The 20,942-nt window shown below is 41.8% G+C and overlaps 1 protein-coding gene across 1 annotated transcript in view; it reads left to right on the top strand.

Moving 5' to 3' along the window:
- Positions 1–8,093: 8,093 nt before the first annotated feature.
- LOC109031543 (probable peptidoglycan muropeptide transporter SLC46) overlaps positions 8,094–20,942 on the top strand; it is a 58,323-nt gene continuing 45,474 nt past the window's right edge. Inside the window, exon 1 of the mRNA XM_019043109.2 lies at positions 8,094–8,445. The gene's annotated coding sequence lies outside the window, so the exon portion shown is untranslated. The remainder of the gene's footprint in view (positions 8,446–20,942) is intronic.

Below are 20,942 nucleotides of genomic sequence, written 5' to 3'. Positions count from 1 at the left end.
CGCATCAGTCTATTTCCGTCATTTTTTAGCGTGCCGTTAAATATCGATGGACTGGTAGCATTACCGGTTTAAACTGACTGGCTGACCTTTAGATATCGGGGAAAACATTGATTGCGCGACCAAAGCTTGAGTTCCTAACTCCTGTAAACGGTCACATCTATGCAATTAGAGCTACAGGGAAGTCTAGATAGTTGCCTCACGCCTAATTACCGTATTGCATCAGTTTTGATCAGTCAAATTTTGATTTGCTAGCGAGCGTCCCTGGATTTACGGAGGGACAGCCGAGGTAGTTGCCTTGAGCGACGAATTTTGGAGGGAAGTGTGGTAAAGAAAAGTGTTATTTTAGAGAGTTATATTTCTTTTAAATACAAGTGACAGCAACGTAGGTAGGATATGACGAAAAAAAGGCCTAACTTCTGCTCTACAATGACTGCAGTTTTTGAAAATTTTGCGGATTCACAGGGAGGCAACTGAGACGATTGCTTTGAGCGGCAAATTTTGGAGGGAAGTGCGCAAAAGACTGCCTTCAGAGCGTTGGATATATTGTTAACGTAAAAGCTTTGGAGGTAAGATTTGATGTAGAACAGGTCAAACTTGCTCTTAAGGGACATCATTTTTTGAAAAAAATTTGCGAAGCCGCATTAATACGTAATTTTCTCCACCAGTATCATAACCGATGAGGAAAAAATGCATCTACTTCGAGGTGGCAAATCTTTTGTTGCCTCGGGCCGGAGAAATTTTAGTCGCCTCAGGGCGGCAAAAAGTCAAATCTGGGCGTATACTGGTGGGCTGCCGCCGGTGAAAATTGACAAATATTTTTGAAGGTAAATGGAGCATCAAAAGTGATCAGCCCATTTCGACGTACTAATTACCTTGTAACCTCACATCTGCGTCACGAGAAGTCAAATCAGACAAAAATCTGCGATCATTTGCTCTATATCGTTTTAAATCAGCGCTCATACCCGAGGTTAGAAAAATCGCGCAGTAGCGCAGGGTTTTCTTCGTAGTTTAGACCAGAATCTAGACTCCCTGGTAAAAATTGGCGATAAGAGCTGCGTTTCAAAATACCATAGGATTTCTTATAGCCGGCTAAAAAAGGCTACAGAAATTTATACAGGGTTATCCAAAAGTCACTGACCACCCCTGTAACTTTTTTCCAAATTGAGATAGAAGTTTGAAACTTTGGGAATGTTCCTCGGTCTAAAGTAGCAACTTTTTGGTCCCCCCAAAATTTTGGGGGGCGGCCCCCCCTAAGGGGGGCGGGGGCTAACTTTTTTTTTTCAAATGGCAACCCCCCTTTTGTGATACCTCATTCGAAAGATAATAAAAAAAGAAAATTTTTGGCGCAAACCGCAGGTCAAAATGTTGATTTTTGACAAAATGGCGGCCGGTCAAAGTTCAAAATGGCGGAAATTTGGCATCTCCGTTTTTTATCGACGGATTGGTCTGAAACTCAGAATCTTAGGGTTTTTTGGGACGAGAAAAACGATTCTAGCATCGGTTTTCCAGAAAAGTCAGTCCTTTTCAAAATGGCGGCGGTCAAAATGGCGGCCTAGAGCGAGAAGTGGATATTTAGGCTGCTTATCGTTGGATTTGCATGAAACTTGGTATCCGGGGGTATTTCGGCACGAGAAGAACGAATCTTTCATTGGATATCTGAAATTCCGAAGAATTTCAAAATGGCGGCTAAAAAGTGGCGATAAATCAGTTTTACGGCTGTTTACCAATGGATTTGCATGAAATTCGATATCCTGGTGGTTTTTGGCTGGATAAAAAGAAATCTTTCATTAATTCTTGAAATACTAAATAATCGATATCGCATTTCATGCAAATACATCGGTAAACAGCCGTAAAACTGATTTCTCGCCACTTTTTAGCCGCCATTTTGAAATTCTTCGGAATTTCAGATATCCAATGAAAGATTCGTTCTTCTCGTGCCGAAATACCCCCGGATACCAAGTTTCATGCAAATCCAACGATAAGCAGCCTAAATATCCACTTCTCGCTCTAGGCCGCCATTTTGACCGCCGCCATTTTGAAAAGGACTGACTTTTCTGGAAAACCGATGCCAGAATCGTTTTTCTCGTCCCAAAAAACCCTAAGATTCTGAGTTTCAGACCAATCCGTCGATAAAAAACGGAGATGCCAAATTTCCGCCATTTTGAACTTTGACCGGCCGCCATTTTGTCAAAAATCAACATTTTGACCTGCGGTTTGCGCCAAAAATTTTCTTTTTTTATTATCTTTCGAATGAGGTATCACAAAGGGGGGGGTTGCCATTTGAAAAAAAAAGTTAGCCCCCGCCCCCCTTAGGGGGGGCCGCCCCCCAAAATTTTGGGGGGACCAAAAAGTTGCTACTTTAGACCGAGGAACATTCCCAAAGTTTCAAACTTCTATCTCAATTTGGAAAAAAGTTACAGGGGTGGTCAGTGACTTTTGGATAACCCTGTATAGCTGGATGCAGAATGCGGAGAAAATCATACGGCCGGGCTATACGAAGCGATAAAAAATTATGCAGCCGGGCTATAGTCTCTATCGCCGCGCTTTACACTTTATCGCCTGGCTGTTGCTTTTTCGCCATCGATTATAAAAGGCTTTAAGAAATTGTGTAGAAATTCGTGTGCTTTGGAAATCATTAAGTTTGATACGGAACCACCTTAATATTTACAAAACACACGTTATATTTTCCTTTAATACATATTTTTTTTCATCAATTAAAACGAGGATACAGGATGTGCAAACATTGCAAAATCATGAGTTGAATAACGCTGACTCCGCCACATCAAATGTTAGAGCCTAATAACACAAAGCGGAGCGGCGACGCACTGGCGCCTACAAACTTAACAGTGATACTTCACGCATTGCGCAACGCGTGAAGTATCCCTGTTAGGTTTGTAGGCGCCAATGCGCGCTTCGCGCTTGCTGCCCGCCTGCCGCACCGCAGCGTGCCACGGTGCTTGAAGCAACTATTTCACCACCAGAGGTATTGCACAGTATCATACGAAACTGAAGGCGCTCTAATATATTAGGAATGGCAGGCATCAATCAAAAGTACGGAGCTTTCCTCGCAAAATAAATCAAGATGCTACGGCCCAGAAAGAGAGCAGTGGTCCAAAAACTCGCTAAGTCCTAGCATCCGTAATTAGTGACGTTTAGCATACACTTTATCGCCTGGCTGTGAGTTGCTTAATCGCCATCGGCTATAAAAGGCTATAAGAAATTGTGCAGCCGGCTATAGAAGCTATTGGAAATCTTACAGCCGGCCGTAGGTCTATGGTGTTTTGGGACACAGATTCTACTGCCAATTTTTACCAGGACTCCAGGACGTAAAATCGACTCTTGAGCTTATTTAGCACCGACACTTTAACGTGAATTCCATTTATCACTTGAAAAGTTGCGAAAATCTGTGATATGCTACAAAAAGTTGAATTACTATAAACTTCACATCCCTGGATCTCAGAGATGAAGCGACATTTCCAAGAGAAATCAAGGAATCAACCCGATCAAGCGCGGCATTCGAATCAGAGGATTGTACTTTGGACACCACCACATTTGACTCCTGCTCTTATTGCCACAATAATGGCGCAAGATCTTGGAAAAAGCGAGATAACGCCTTTCGCGGAAGAATTGAAAAATGCCAAGCACCCCGTATCAGAGGTCAATAGACACTTTAGGATTGACTTCAGCGGAAGGAATCTATGTGAGAATTTATGTCTCTGATTATCACTCAGCAAAATAGTCCATGTACAAAATGAGTGATCTGAAGCGCCTTGTAGGTATACACCCAGAGTGCAGCTTTTCGTGAAATACACGCTTTTTGAAAACTCGTAGTATAGACGAGTTACCTCTGATTGGTGACGTATGAACGCCTCGGAAACCCTACATTAAAAGATGAAATAAAGATCAATGGAAAGGAACCTCGAGTTTTTAGTTGAAATCTGTATCCCTGTATTCCATAACGCTTGAATACAACTATTCGTACTCTATGGATGTACGGTTTGCGTTGCATTAATTGAAGGCGCTCGGGCTTCTTTTATCCGCGAGACGATAAATAGCGCTGCTTTGCCGGTGTTCGCTTCCGTCGCATTGGGACAGCAAAATCCATGCACTCACGGCATAGCGATCGACGTTACACCGCCAACGTTAAGCGAATTTTGCTTAAAGTTCCGAACCTCCTCGGGAAGTTTCTCCGGGTTGTGTCTTACTAATCATTATCACTTATGGCACTTATCAGCACCCTTGCCAACAGATTCATGCTATCAGACCACGATCGATCAGACAGATCGAGCCTTTTTTAAGATCACCTGGCGAGGTGGTGCCAAAATCACGCACCGATGTTGCGAATCGCCAGTCACCAAATCGGAAGTTCCGAACTCGAATAAAATGGCAGCTGCTAGAAGGGGCGTAAACAGGAACTTAAAACGCTTAACTAATTGGAGTCTGCGGGACTCTCCTAGCTTCAAAGGAGTGTTCGGAGAGTTCTCCTAGCTTTACACGGAGGGGAGGGGGTCTCCGAACCATCTCGTAAAGCTAGGAGAATTCTCCTATGAAAATTGTAAAAAAATAGAGTCGTCTCAGGAGCAATTTTGATCCGTCCTCGTCGAAAAATTGGTCAAATTCCAAAATCCGAGACGAAACACACACTTGAGCCTTGACACACTTGAACTCCGAAATATAAACTTATTTAGGAAAATTTCTCACATTTCCAGGGTCGTACCCCTGGCGCCCTGACCTCCTATTTCCGCCAATACCTACGAGGGACAGACACGAAAGTAGTTCCGAGTCTCAAAATGAAATTCGCTCTTCTAGTGCAGCAGCACACGCACATCCTCTCTGAATCACCAAAGCGTGCAAACACGGTCTTCTCTGAATCCACGGCTGTAGATAAATCACTTTTGCTGGATGACGATGATTCTGTCTCTGCTGGTGCCCCCTCCACCGGGTCAGCGGCACCCGTGTGCCCGTGCACCCGGGGCGCTTAGACACCTAGCTCCCCTCTCCGGAGCCAGCGCCGTCTTGCGACTCCTCTTACCTGTCACGGCTAGAAGGGGCCCGGGCGCTCACGTGGCAACGTCCCCCGCCGAGCCACGAGCAATTTTACAAATGTTACGTATCAAAATTGGCGGTGTGCAGCGCGGTGCGGTGGAGTGCGACTCTGCGACTACTTGTTCCGTCGCTGGGGCCCACCGGCCCACCGAGCCCCCCCCCCCCCCGCCCCCCGCCCCCGGCCGGGGGCCGGGGCCCCGTCTTTCTGTGGGGACTTGCCGTTTTGCAGTCCCCCGACGCCGCACCGCACCGCGCCGCGCCGGTTTCCCTAGTAGCGAGATGCATCTCCCTCGCTTCCCCGCCCCTGCACGGGCGGCGCGCTGCAACCGGTGTTGCTAGATTTGGCCGCCGCGCCGCGGGATCGCGGCCCGACGCGAAGTCCGATTTCCGCTACCGGAATCCTCCGCGATTTCTCCCACGAGCGTGGTAATCTCGTCGGCGGATCTCGCGGCTCCGTTGCGAATTTTCGATCTATCGATTTTTTTTTATTATCTAACGGAAGAGATTCAAATTGAAGCCATCGGTGATTGAATGGTTCCGAATACTCAGGCTCCTACTCTTCGCTCGGATTTCGAACTTTTGGTACGATTGATTATACTATTACTACTACGTATGAAAATTGTCATTGAATAATCAATAAAAGATTAGTTTACTAGTTACTTTAAACCATGTAAGTAGTAATGAATTAAATTAGACCATTTGATAATTAATTAAAGATAAACTAAAGCCCTTGATCTAAAAAAGCGAGTGGTCGATTGAATCAGTGAGAGCGAAAACACACCAACTCGGTAACTCGAAAACGCTCAATTTCCATTAAAGTCAGTTAATGTACTTAAAGGTCATTGCAGTTAGCGCATCTGTTCCAACTTGGACATTTAAAATGTCCATAAGTACTTGTCTTTCGGCAGCAAAAAAATTTTTCTTAAACTAACTTCTTCACCTACTGAGCAGTTTTGTGTGTGTCTTGATAATTTTCATTCTTCCGAGTTGGTGTGTTCTCGTTCTCACTGGTTCAATTGTCGAATTGCCAAACAGCGTGATAAAAATTCCTGATTTCGAGATAGGTAATTTAATATTTACATGATGTGGTGCGATTCCTGTGGTTCATCGAACGATTAAACTGATGCGATGCTTAAAATTTTGTTTTTAGGTCAATTATTCTACGAGGTTTACTTCGGTACAAGCTCTGTTAAAATCACTGATACGTCACTTTTTTAAAACATTTGTTCTATGAATTTCATTAAAAGCAGCGTATTTTTTATGAAAACTTTTATTTTTGGGGAAAAGAGGTCATCCGGTGTCTATAGCAGCAAAAATTGAGAAACGTGTCGAAAAAAAAACTCTGTAAGTGTGATAATCTATGTGTGCGTACTAGCGGTTGAGTAAATGAAAAAAAAAAATCATTCGTTTAACCGGTTTAAGGCTTAAACATAGATTATGCGTCCACAAGCCAGCACACAGATGTCTGATGCTCTCAAGTATAAGTCAACTCGGTCAAATGGTCAACTATTTTGCAGTGTGTCTGTTATTTTCTCTCGGTGGGAGAACAGAGCGGGTATACGAGAGAATTGAGGATTCTTTCATTTCTCTCATCACTTTTAAAAACTACGAAGAGCTTTAAAATCGTGATAGGGAAAAACGCCCTATAATCATTGGATGTTGCGAAAGAGGAGGCATCAATGAGGGTTGTTTTCTGGCCGACCCTAGCTAAATTTCCGCAACTCTACGATGTTTTCATCATGAAAGGTCTATAGATCACACGGATTCCATCATGACTTGGTCATTTTCGGCTGCTTTTCAGATTCAGAACTGGCCTAAACATGATAGGCCGATTTTGGTGAACTTGCTGTTTTTGCGGCATTCGACTGCAAACACGCAAAACCCGAATTTTTCGCTAAAATCGGCCTTTAAACCCATGTACAGGCCAGCAGTAGACCTGAAAAGAGACCTTCATGGTTTATTCTGTAAAATACAGACCTTTAATGAACAAAAAATCGTAGAGTTGAGGAAATTCAGGGTGAACCTAGAAACGACCATTATCGAAACCCTTTCTTCTCGATAGAACGTTAATAAAAGGAACTATAAAGTACGCAAAACTTATACGCACACGGTTCGTTTTAATTTAATTCACTTGTACAGAGTTCAACTTGGCGCAAATAAATCCGACTAAAACCGTGTGCACCAAAATTGGTACTCAAATGAGTGGAGTACCTAATCAACAGTCTCATTGATATCAGCTCCAATCAGCTATTATTGGAACCGAAGCAATACGAAGAAACAAAGTCTTATTTGAGGAAAAATAAAGGGGGAGCAGTTATGAGATTAATTAGGCATATTCTCTCTCATCAAAAATTCTTAGTCGAGAGAAAAATATATTTTGAATACGAGAATAAACTTCATAGTGATACATAAATAAGTATTCGAGATAAGCAAAACATACCCGTCGCCGAGAGAATGTCTTCTGGCCTACCTCAAAAACTGAAGGCGAAATAGTAACGTTCGTGACTTTCCTTCTCCTTAAGGCCGAATTAGCGCTCGGAGGTTTCGTCATTTAGGGTCCTAAATTTTAAAATTTAAAGGTCCCATGGGCCCCCAAGAGCCTCCCTAAATTTGTCTTTTAGACTCCAGAGACCCTTAGAGTATCTAGAATTTAAAAAAACCGCCCAGAGGAGCCCCGTCTGCCCGTTCCCCTCCATGACGCCTGCTTCCTCTATATTGGATTACATTTTGCAATAAGGAACCACTATTTCTGGCCCATTTTAGAAACAACATACATGCCATTGGTTTTCCTATGCAGATATGTGCTTTATGGGAGAGCCAGAGATAGTGGTTCCCTATTGCAAAATGTAATCCAATTCATAATCAGAAAACGCAGTTGATCTATGGCTACCCACGCCTTTACGAAGAACCGAGATTTCATTCGATAACATTTTCCGCTCCCCGCTACAAAGTCCATTTTCTGAGAGGTTAATTTCCGCAGTTACTGCTTTCTTCGGTAACTCGGCAATCTATTATATCCACTCCTATGAGCAACTGTGTCGGCAACAGTGCATGCAACCTGACGGACGGTGCGCGGTGGACGCGTCTTGGGCCGCTTGCATCGTTCCAGCCATCAGTTCGCATCAATCAGTGGTTTGTTTTGTTTGCACGCCCAGCTCCTCCGCCGCCGTTTGGGGCTTCTCTACCCACGCGCGTCCCGAAATTTTGCCGCTTCTTTAAATTTAAACCCTCCGACATTAACCACTTCACCATGGTTTCGTTCTGATCAACCGCGAACCTAATCTTTCACCCTAGACGGTGGTTTCTCAGTGATTTTTATGAGTTGACAGTGCGCGGTGCTTTCGTTCTCCTGGCTTCGTTTTTCGCGTCGGTTTCATTTCTCCGGAAAACCAAGTTCGGGTAAGCTTTTTTCTACACTTGTTCTTCATACACTTCTTTTCCGCGATTGGCGTTGGTGGATTGACTTAAGGAAATTACGGATGCGAGAGTTGGTGGAAATTTGCTTTAAAACAAATCGAGATACTTTCGATTGTAAAACATGGGATAGAACTAATAGCAAACGAACCAAGGCAAATTAAGGGAGAAAATAAGTTTGAAACATGCTTAAATTTTCGCGCATTTTCTCCCGTCAAAAATTAAAAATCGAGAAAAAATATCTTTTGAATGTGAAAATAAGCGTTAAAGTCAATAGCATTGCGTCTGATGGAGGAATACAACGCCGGGCTTCTTTTTCTCGGTTCGATTTTGATGTGACTTGATTGCTATTTGATAAAATCCGTCCATTTCTCAAAAAATTAGTCTCGCCATATACTTTGCGAATATAGAATTGAATTTTAAGTCTCATTTTATTGCTTCAGTATTCTGAGTCAAAGTCAAAGCATCGCAACCGTCAATGTAAATTTTTCGCCTCTCGGCAAAAACTTTCAAAGTAAAAAATCACCACTTAACTTTTCCGCTTGTGGTACCTACTCCTTACTGTATGTACCTATAGATGCTTATGAATTATGCTTTCCTCAAATGGCTCTTATTCGCATTGGAAAGGTAAAGACAATTTTTGGTTTTTTTTTTCTCTATCTATCTCCATTTTCTTCTTTTTTTAATATGAATTTGCATTCACCTCTCGCCAAGAGTGAGACGAACTCTATTCTACCAGTTTTACTTCGCTTTGCAGTGCGTCAAGAAAGAGTTAATGATGAATTTAGAAAATAATCGTAAAATTTTAGACGTTTGTTCTTACACTCTAAAAACGGAGCGTCGATTCTCCTTGCTTTTCAGATACTGCACAGGAGCTTTCACCGGTTATTGTTTTTATGTTTCTCACATTTCTACTTATTTAGCGCATGCATAGAATGAGCTAAAGCACTAATTAGCTCTTGGTCTTTCCTCACATTGATTAGTAAAAAATGCAAACTTTAATAGTCCAATAACTCCAACTTAGCAAATTGTCAACTATATTTCATATTTTAAACGAAAAATCAACCCACGCATTCAATCCTACGCATCAATAAGTAAATTATCGGCGGCTAAAGTTGGAAAACGCTCGAAGTTGCAAACCTCTGCTCATTGCTTTTTTTTTGTAGTGAAAAACTGACCACAAATAGCTCTCAAAATATTCTGCACATTTTTTCTTGATCCATCAAAAAATATTCACAGAAGTATGTGTCATATCTTCTTTTGGTTAATTTTTCTTTTAAAAGATAAAATACGATCGGAGATTTCGATACGTTGCAATCGAGACACCAACCCCCTTTTTTAAACTTTGAATATGGATATACAGGTAACCCCAACAAGTGCGTGGTATCATCGGTGCATCAATGCATGATGCAACAAGTGGCCCGTTTGAAACTATAGGCAGGTTAGCGAGAGAGGGGATGTTCGCGACCGCACTTTCTTATCCGTCCCGTGACTAAATGGGTCTAACCTGAAACTAGTCATTTTACTGTTTCTATAGCATAATCTTTTCTCTCTTAAAGTTAATTCTACTTCTATTTTATATGTCAAATTAGTAATTTGAGCGACTTAAATACGATTAATTCTCTTCCGCCAAAAAATCCAGAGAGACAGTCCTGTGGTCTTGAGTTAGAAAATCATACTGTCTCACACAGGGTGATTCAAAAGTTCCGCACTACATGCACCGGATATCACTCCTGGAAATTTTGTACAAATTGAGGTAGGGACTTGAAATTTTGTGAGAAGCGACTTTTGGGGACCTTCAACATTGTAAAGACCATCGTGAGAAGGAGCAAGAAGTGTGTGGCTTGCATGAGTGGTGCAGGAATTTTGAATCACCCTGTAATATTCTAGTCCCATTAATTACAGAAGTAACGATTTGACTATTTCTAATAATTAGCGTGAGTTGCATCCATGGAAATGATTTTACAAGATCTTCAATAATAAAAAAATTTTAAAAATATATAATAAAGTTTCAAAAAAAATAAAATTTCAAAAATAATAATTTCAATACGTTTCTACCTGCTAATTCCCACTTCCCTTACTCATTCATAACCGAGCATCCATTTGCCGTTACTTACGCGACGGTAAATATTGTATTAATTTCCTCCTAAAATTCACGACTCTAACTAGATCAATAATGTTCTTATTTGCGGGAAACTTCTGTGTGCGATAAAATCAGTGAATCAAGGTCATGAAACATGTGAAAGCACACTTATTCTGGGATTAAGACCAGAATGCGTCTCATTATCACATACCGTGTAATCATCTCCCTCAACAATTTCATCAACGTATCGAAAATTCCGATAAACTTATCAACTCACGACGGAAGTTGAGAATAATAGTTAGAATGTACTCGGAAGCGTTAAAATTAGGCTTAAAACTGCATAGACATCGATGAAGTGTTCTTTCTGTAAAAAAGAAGAATACCATGTTGATCTTACTGAATCTAGAAATTTGCGCTACCATAATGCAAAAGAAACAAAGTCGATAGAGGAAAGGAACTTCATTGTAAAAATTACTTTCTGTTCTTAAAAATGGCAGATCTGCGTGCAAAATATAATTTTTTTTCTTTTCTTTTTTTTCTTTTTTTTTGAGAGGTCACTAATTTTACTGAGCGTACGTTTATAAATACTGGGCGAAAACTCCGACCATATAGATCAGGTGGCAAGCACATACACTGTTAAGAATCGAGAGGTGCACTTCGGTATTGGAGTCTATATACCGCCCAAAAACCCTGAGTGACATGAATACGAAGTGAAATTAGCACCATAATAGCGAATGGCAATCCGTAAAAAGAAAAGATTCAGTAATGTAATAAGTCACTCCGTAAAGAGAATAGATTACGCTCCGCATTCATACAACTCGGGGTCTTTTGGGCGTTATATAGTCTCCAGCACAGAATTTCATTTTGAAAAGTGTGTATCGATTATGCAAGTTGCAAGTACAATGATAGATATCTTGAGTGTATTATCCGAGGTCACTCAGGAGCCTATTTTGCCCCCAAAAAACTCAACTGGTATAAATAAGAAACGAAATCCGCTCCGTAAGAAAGAAGGTATCTCCGCTGAAGGGTTGATTCTGCGCTGTGAGAGCCGAGTTCACTCCGTGAAACAGTAAATTGCGCTCCGCGAATTTAACTTGTACTAATTTATTTTAAGGTGAAGAAGATTATGAGCCTATGTTCCAGAACTAAAGAAAGAGCAATTTTTGTCCATGAAAATAGTTTTTAAAGGCTATTCGTCGCGTCGCAAATCCCATTCATGTTTCTGTTGTTCCGTAATAGATGCACGCTTCCAATGCATGATTTTGTTAGATCTGTAAATCGATTGCTATAATATCGAAGCATTTAATAGAATAAATAGAAAGATATCCATTCACAGATAAATTTTGATTGAATTTGACTTCGGACGCATAACATCTTTCGGCAGGTATTAGTTGCGCCCGAATCCGAAGAGCGAACTTTAGACTTGGTGATTCCCAGCCCGAACGAAGTATGAGTATTTTTGAGACACATTGAGAACATTGTTAAATGGGGGAAATCCCTCTCTTGATGCCATCGTTCAGCACAACTGTGATGAACGATGTAATAATTGGTGATGTATCTAGAAGAACAATCGTTTCCTCACGCTCGTCCTTTGCCTATCCAAAGTCCAATCTTCCGATGAGGAAGTCCACATTTTTGGATTAGAAAATAGTGAATAACTAGTTCTAATACATTGGGACCCACAAAATTTCGAAAATATTGCAAAATTTGTATCATGCTGTGATTTCAGTTCTCTTTCATTAACTTTATCTAGTTGGCTCTTTCTGGAGGTTCTTCTCTCTTTTTTCTCTTCTCTCGTTGGAAGGTTAACGAATCTCGGAGAAGAAAGTAAACGTCGCCCTCACAGCAGGGCCGGATTTACTTACTTGCCGCCCCCTTCTCATTCGTTTTGAAACATCAATAAAAACCATCACGTGAACGTGCCGGAGGGGGAGAGGCGTATAAGACGCGTTTACTCGTGTTGGTCACATTTTTTGCGAAAGCCCTGTCAACACTACTAGCAAAAGTTCACGGAACTTGGCGCGAAAGTTAAGTTCCGTAAACCTATCTCTGTATGGACAAGGCCCTCCATTTTTAAGAAATGAACCAAAAAATTATGAAAGAACAAACATAAATGTGGTTTAATAATTTTAACTTCCGCCGCCGCGCCGCGCCGCGCTGACCGCACTGTGTTTGGTGCAATGCGTGAAGTATTCCTACAGTCTTACATGTGCTATGCGTTTCGGGCAGACCGCTGCTGCACGCACTGTGTTTGACGCAATGCGTGAAGTATTCATGCAGTCTTGTAGGCGCTATGCGTTTCACGCTGCCCGCTGCTGACCGCAGCGATCGCACTGTCTTTGGCGCAATGCGTGAAGTATTCATGCAGTCTTGTAGGCGCTAATATGTGTTACATGCCGACCGCCACGCCGAGGGTTTCTCTTTTTCATCTCACGTTCTCGTCATCATTGCTCTCTGCGCCGCACCGTTCCAGGGTAAATTCCGTGTTCAGTTTCTCTCTTGGTCTTAACTCGACTAATTGAAGGTGTTGTCTGTTGTATCACAGAAGGACGACAAATTAGAGATATACTCTCAGGAAATGAGAGATTTTGTCACCTTTTCTCGTTCGTAATTTTTTTTCTGAATCCGATTTTTCTTTATAGCTACATTTAGACAAATTTCAAAATTTGCCGCCCCCTAAATTTGCCGCTATGGGCCGCGGCCTATGTGGCCACCCCCTTAATCCGGCCCTGCCTCACAATATCAATAGTTTTTTCAGGACCAGTCTTTTCTAATTTTAGTTACGATGTTCATTCCGTGCTTACATTTTCTTCGGTCCAGGTAATAACGCAGCTCGCAGTAACATCCTAACAATGACGATGAGAAAAGTAGGTTGGACCTGATACGGGCATATTGTGAAAGCAACGTAACGATTCTCTTTCCCGTAAAAGTTTTCCATCATTTCGAGGGAGAAACAAACATGATAAATTGTGAAAATTTGCATCCTTTTATGTATTTTTCTCTAAAATCCATTCTGAAATTACGTATCATCAGTGAATGTTCCAGCAAAAATTCATAAAGTTTTAGTTCGAACATTTATGTTTGTATTTTTGTCTACTTTATCACTCACCTATAAATTGTGTTATCTCACTTACGTCAGAGCTATAACGTACCTACCTCGTTCAACACACATTCCTAATCGTAAAATTTGGAAGCACCTTTGATAAACCCCAAGGGTGCGTCGAATTTGCTGTGTCAGAGAAAAATTCAAAGGTTGTGATTAGGATTCCGATTGAACTAAGTAAATCGCTACTGCTAGGTTTATCGGTGTTTTAAGTGAAAACTTGGAGAATGTTTATTTAATATGTTTACAGTCCGTTTATTGCGCGTGCAGATTTTCACCGCTTCTTCTTCCTCTCCCTCTTCTTTTCCTTTTCCTTCTTCTTCTTCTTCTTCTTCTTCTTCTTCTTCTTAAGATCAAAATCACGTTTTGAGAAAGGGCAATGTTTCCAAACTTTCATCCGAAGTCATCATTTAGGTATACAAGTATTTCCCACGACGGAAGAAAATTCTTTGAAAAGAAGATTCGAAAAGTCATTACTGTTCATCGCCTTTCATTATTTACGGTCGATTGGCATTTTGCGTCGAAGGGGACGAGTTTCTCAGGCCACTGACCTAAGAAAACTGGTCGAACCGGTGTCAATTTTTCTGCATACGGACTGTATTTTGTCCACAGTCAAATCTAAAATTTTCGCGAGGAAGTCCTCTCTTTTTTCTGAACACGCATATTTAGGGACTCCTCGCTCATGCCCAGCCTCTCACCAGACGTTTAGAATGATTGCTAAATATTTACGTAAAATTAGGATACGGGAACAACTCTGAAAAATACGGATAAGGAGTTTTTATAGTGGCATTGTCATTAATAATGTTTAAAAATAATCGCAAAATTTTACGAGTGACTTTACAACTGAAACAACATAAGAACTTCCATGATGTTTTTCGAATTTATTTCGATCACAACGAAGCATTTGAATAAAAATTTGGCGCTTAAACGAACTGGTAAACTAATTTTCATCTTACAATCAGCCTGCATCTACACATCCTACCACGCATTCCGCTGTTATTTTCATTTTTTTTTCTGCCAGAACATGTGATCGCGAAGAACAATTGGACTGCATTTCGCAATGAGAAACTATAAATTACGGCCCGGTTTAAAAACAACATATGTGCCACTAGTTGCCCTATGCACTTAAGTATTTTTTCAGATAAGCCAGAATTTATAGTTCCAAATCGCAAAATGCAGTCCAAATAGTTTCCTCAATCACGAATTCGCGCGTACGCGTAATGGAGCCCCTGACCTTAGTTAGGTTCGGTTTGGTTTGGTTCGGCAACTAAACTAACTCTAAGGCAAAGCGGAAAGTATCACGGTAAATTGAAGGCGCTCGGTGCCGAAATCCTGCTTTTGAAGTTATATACTAATAAAATCTCTACTAGGCCGATGCAAATGATCACAATTTGATGAGGCCTGCGAGCTGCGACACATCTGGACATGTAGGTCGCTCCTGTAGCGCACTCTAGTGCTCTGCGACACTAAAACGCCACTTGTGCTTAAATTCTCAGAGGTTATTAGGCAACTGACATCGCAAAATCTCTACCGCCATCGCCTCACCCTGTCGTGCTAAGGAAAAATGCCGTAATATCCGAGAGTTGCCAAAATTCCTGGAATAAAACACGTATTTTCGAAGAAAGCTATGCATATTTCGCTTCACATATTTAGATAATTCAGATTATATTGGAAACAAAATTGTCTGGAAAATTGGAGGGAAAATTTGTCCCTGCAAATTTTTTTCCTGAATGGTCTTACGATGTTCTTCCCCAGCACTGCAGCGTGGAACGTCTTCGTCGCCTTCTTCCGAGCATTAGCGAATCCAGCAAATTGGCAACATTGTTTTTTCTCCATTTGAAGTTATGGAGAAATATCGATTCCCGGATGGCCCAGATGCTTCGACAAGAATCGATTATTTAACACAGGTTTAAATGGAGGAAATTCGGTGTTGCCAAATTGCTGGATCCGCCTATGCTTCCGAGGAGTGCCGCATCCATAACTTGATTCTCCTCCGATATTGTCACGTGAGATCTCGCTGTTACAAATCCCATGAGATTTTGCCACCCTGCGCCTCGCGGGCCTTGAACTCTGGATCGAGAAGCGAGGACCCACGGGACCAAGGTTGAGTCGCAAAATAAGGAAGAGGCGCTTGAATTGGGCTCGGTTTATCAGAAAGGGACCGAATGCACGAGCCGCACCCGTCAAAGCGCCCATGCGCATAGCGAAACCAACAGGAGATACGTCTTGCCGAAATCAGCTAAACTCGGTCCAATTTTACGTCTCCGGTTGGGCCTGTCCGATGATGTATTTACATTGTGCCGCGGGGCCTTTGATTGATCTCCTCGTTGTGCCCGGCCCTTGCCTTTGATCCAGACTCAAAAGACTCAAGACCTTGCGTCGAATTCATCGCAAACAGTCTGAGAGACACACTTAAAAAAGATTACGGATAAACCATGGACCACTCCGCTGTCGTTTCGTGCTCCTACGCACACGCTCCCATCGTTCCAGGCCTGCAGAGAGTATTTTGTTAAAACGACGACCAGGCGACCCCGGTTCTGGGTTCCCTATCGAGACTCTTGTGTAACAGTGTTAAGCTCGGGGAGTGATACTGATTTACGTCCACTCAACCCAGAGATGCATGCTCAGAGTGAAATTTCATTTGGACGTATTTCGACCAAACAGACCTATGTGCAGGTGAGAAGTATGGGGTGTGCTCGTTAGTTCTCTGGCCGTAAGAGTGAATGAGAATAATAAAGCGCCAGTGACGTCAGCGGCAATGATCGAGCGCACGCGCGAGGGGAAAATCATCGTCGGGGCGCTTTAACTCATGAGCTCTGTCCACAACGCTCTCTTGCCATGCCCGCGGCTCATGAATCTCGCATTCAGTTGGCACATAGGTCTGTTTGATAGAATGTAAAATCCCGATTTTCCGATTCTTCAAAAGGAATCACGCCCACTTTTACACTGCTTCTTATGCAGCTTTCTAGAGCACACCCCATATTTCTCACCTGCACATAGGTCTGTTTGGTAGAAATACGTCCATTTGTAATAATATGTCAACGATTTTTCAGGGGTTGTGGATGCAACCCGCAACAATGGGTCAGTTGCTCTGGTCTGGTCACAGAATCCTGTTTTGGGCCCAAATCTTGTTGGTTTATGGCCGACCGAAAATTGAGAGCCTAATTGGAGTCGAAGCCTCCATGATAATGATGCGTAAGGTCACACACACGATTTACAACTTTTTTACCAGACGGGGAGAGGCGAGTTCAACGCCATGTCGGTTTGCCTTCAATTTTTAGTGTAGGCAACCCAGTAAATAGGCCGAGGTTATCTTACACTCAGTGATGAGGTTGTGCATTCTCCAATTTAAACGATGTAAATGTCCATTTTTTGTCATAGTTCGCTCCAAAGATTCATTGGGTCGATTTTTAGGATTTTTGCAGCTATAGTAAGGGGATAGTCCCTAAATGAGCCCGTTGGATTCAGATTTATTCACAAGGACTCGCGAAGTGGACCTTAGAAAATAGAAAGCGGCCAAAGGGTGCGGCATACCTCCTATTATGCGACAAAAAGACCATTATCCTCGTTTTAGTGGCATAGAATCGAGAAATTTTACCTTTAATAAGAAAAAATAACTCATTTATCTGAGTTACGCAAGATAATCGTATGCTTAATTGTCTGCACATTTGCTTGGTTAATTACATTCTCAACAATAATAACACAAAAGTTAGGGTTCGACGTCGACAGAAAAGGGTATACTTTTGCACAAGAAATTAATAAGTACAGGTCATTGGTCGGATAATGTGAGCTTACTCTTGTTTCGTGCAATGTCAGTGACTGATTTGACATGTATTTTTTCCACATTCCTAGACATGGAAAATGTAATTTGTGGAATTTCCCAAGCAGAACTGAAGAGTCGTACTTCACACTTTTCTAAGGACAATTTTCATAATTGTATCGTGGAGAGAAAGAAATGGAGTCCAATTTAGAAAAAAAAAACCCCTCAAAGATTGTCATGAATTTTTCCATCGAGAATTTTTCTTTCCTCGGTCAACTTAAGACTATAAACTTACGGGCTGAGCTTCAAACTGCATTTTGTTGATTTTCTCATAATCCGATTTTTATTAGCAAAAAAAGCTGCAATATTGAAAAACGTACCAAATTAAATCCCACTTATTCATTTAAATATGTTAATTTTACCTAGTCCTCCTTCTCTCAATCTATTCTGAGTTAAACGAATCATGGTTCAATTAATCTCAAGCCTAATATAGTGGATAGTGATTGGTGACTGGCAGTACAAATATTTTGTGGTAAGAATTTATTTACTCGCAGTGAAGACAGACATATTTACTAAGCTTTTTTGCTCGAACCATACAAAAAATAATAATGCGTCTTTAATTTCATAGATTTCATATTTCTCGCACTCCGACTCGGACAATCTGATTAGGTTAAAGTTTTTAGAAAAGGTTCTAGAGGTGAAAGCATATGAGATAAAAATTGGTTGCGAGTAGATATGAATTAATGCGATGGTTTCCTGGAGGTTGACCTTGGTTTCCGGTCATTCTCTCTCGCAAACGTAAGACGAATCGTTTATTTTTAAAGGGGTCCAAGTACCGAAAACTAATGATCTCTGGGAGACGTGATAGACATAAGATCGACTAAAGCTCGAACATGTTTGGCATCTAATCCCTTTGAAGAATGAACAGCTCAGACGAGGAGAAGGTTAATGCGATATGTATTTACCGAAGCGAAACGAATGGGATGACGTTGGAACAGCCAGACAGAATTGAATTTGAGTTAAAAATTCGAGGAATGGAGGGAGATTTTGGACCAAATGCCAAAGAAGTTTCGGGATACCGCCCTACCCTAATTTTCGACTAATCCACACCTAAGTCCCCTAATCTGATATGCTACATTTTTCAAGGAAGGAAAGGAATATAAAGCCTATGAAGAGACATTTTCAGAACAGTCGGAAAGGTATGGCAAGACCTCGTTAATGATAGGTATTTTGCATTACTTTTACCTTATTTATCTTGGTTTTAAAAGCCTAAAGTTTGTGCTTCTGCATTCCGTATTGTGTGATCGGCAAAAGGGCTGAGTAGATGATACAGAAAGCTGAAAAGCACAAAAAGTACAAAAACACAAAATGTGTGCATTTTTGTGCATTTAATGCACATAAGCATAAGAATGTGCGTATTCTTTCTCTGCATTTCTAATGCATCCTCATCCGATTATATCGTTACTCCTCTGGCGTAAGGGCAAATTTCGATTTCCGTATGAGCCCCAGAAAGCATGGATTTATAAGTAAATCAGGGCTCACGAGAAAAATGCGTTACACCCTTACGACTTTTACGTCCTTAAGTAGGAGGGGCGACGATATGTTGAGGGTCCTGAAGGGGCTTCCAAATATTATGTCACGATCCTGAGAGGAGGGCAGGGTCAAGCAGAGCCCAAGCTTGTACCCAAGGATGGAATGCCCCCCCCCCCCATAAAAAAGCCCCTTCGACCTCCCCCTCTCTCCATTCAGCCTTACTCGTGCTCACATGAGTGCAAAGAGCTCATATTTAAAAGAAAATTTCGGATTTTTCGAGAGCAATATGGGGGAGGGGACCGGAAGTGTTGACTCGAACCTGACGTAATTTGTATTGGGGGAGGGGGTTCAACACTGCCACTGATACAAAATGGGGCTGGGGGGGGGGGGTTTAATAATTGGACGAAAATCCTGACGTCATAATGGACGGTCCTTAAGTCTGTCTAGGGTTAATGTCTGCCCATTGATCATTCTCATCTGACAACGCTAGTTCGCGCGGCGATCACCGTCTTATCCACACGGACAGCCAACGTCTCTTCGTGAATGAACCGCTTCCTTTTTTTCTCCGCCCCCTCTCCCCTCCCCGGCCCCCTCCTCCCCCCTTTACAGTCAGACGCTGAGCGCCGATGTGTGGCGCGTAAGGACACTTTAGTATTCAGGTCATGTTTAACTTTTCTTTTTCAACGCGTATTAATATCCTCCCTCGTGGAGGCGGGAGCTTCGCAATTTTCCGCCGGTTTTGTAGTCCGTTCTTTCAAGAACCGGGCGAAATTTGCGGGCTCATTGTCGCGCAATTTACTTCGCAGCCGCGTGAGGCGAAAATTTGACTATGTATAGACGTCTAGCATGGCTTACTGTTCAGCCTGCATTATGCCACCTTGCTAAGAAAGAGCGTCGTATGAACATTAAAGTATTGCCAGATTTCTTCTGATTAACGCAGATTCTTTTGAGCAATTTTTGGGTACTTTCGCTCGAGTTTTTCCAGGAATCTCATTCGCAATTTGATCTCGCGTTTTTGAAAGTTTTGAGGGAAAAATTTATAAATTTTTTCAAACACAAATCTTGTTTTAGATAAAATTTGACATCTTCCGAATGCTCGTAAGACGTTTTCTCTAAAACTTGGTGAGCCGGTGTTTTGCTCGCTCTTGAAGGGATGGGGGGGGGGGGATACCTTAGCGCGCAAAAACGTCTCTTATTCTTTGTTTTTCTGGCACGCCACCGTTTGAATTGGAAATCAATGTTTTTTGTTAGACGTTTCTGAGATGGGCCATGCGCTTCTCAATATGCGACTTTTTTGCGCGAGCAATTTGTCCTTGTTTACTACAGATACGGTTGGACTTTAATTTTCGATTCTGCAACGGCCAATGCCCGCAGTGCCGTGCCAGGGGTAAACGGCGCATGCGTATTTTAATGTTGTTAATTCTCCTCTGATAAACTACTCAATTTCTGGGAAACCTTTATACAGGGTGGGCCAGAAGTTCCAGGACGGTCGGCCAACTTTTGAACGGTTCGAGATAGAAAAATGAAACTTTGGGAATGTTCCTATCTCAAAGGGGACCATCTTATGGGGGAGTCAAAATTTTGGTCCCCCCTAAGGGAGGGGGCGGGGGCCCCCAACTTTTTTTTTCAAATGGCAACCCCTATCTTGTGATACCTCATTCGAAAGACCATACAAAACTAAGAATTTTGGCGCAAACCGCAGATCAATATCTTAATTTTTGACCGAGTTATGATAGGGTCAAAGGTCAAATTTGACCTATTTTCAAAAAATCACAACTCCGGTTCAAATTATCGTAAAGAAAAAAATAAAACGGGAAAATTTACTAAATTGTGTTCGCTTTTTTGTAAAAATTGCAGAAATCACTTCGAACTAATTTTAAGGGGGGGTTCGGACCCCCAAATACGTCAATTCAAAGGTCATTCAATTTTCCCGCGAAATAAGCCAATTTCCCCTAGATTTGCCTCCACATTATCTCAGTAAGGTCAAAATCAGTTCAACATTA

The sequence above is a fragment of the Bemisia tabaci genome, chromosome 4 (assembly GCF_918797505.1).
Source record: "Bemisia tabaci chromosome 4, PGI_BMITA_v3".
NCBI lineage: Eukaryota > Metazoa > Arthropoda > Insecta > Hemiptera > Aleyrodidae > Bemisia > Bemisia tabaci.
The sequence above is the reverse complement of the archived record's forward strand: the minus strand, read 5'-3'. Positions and strand labels throughout refer to the sequence as shown.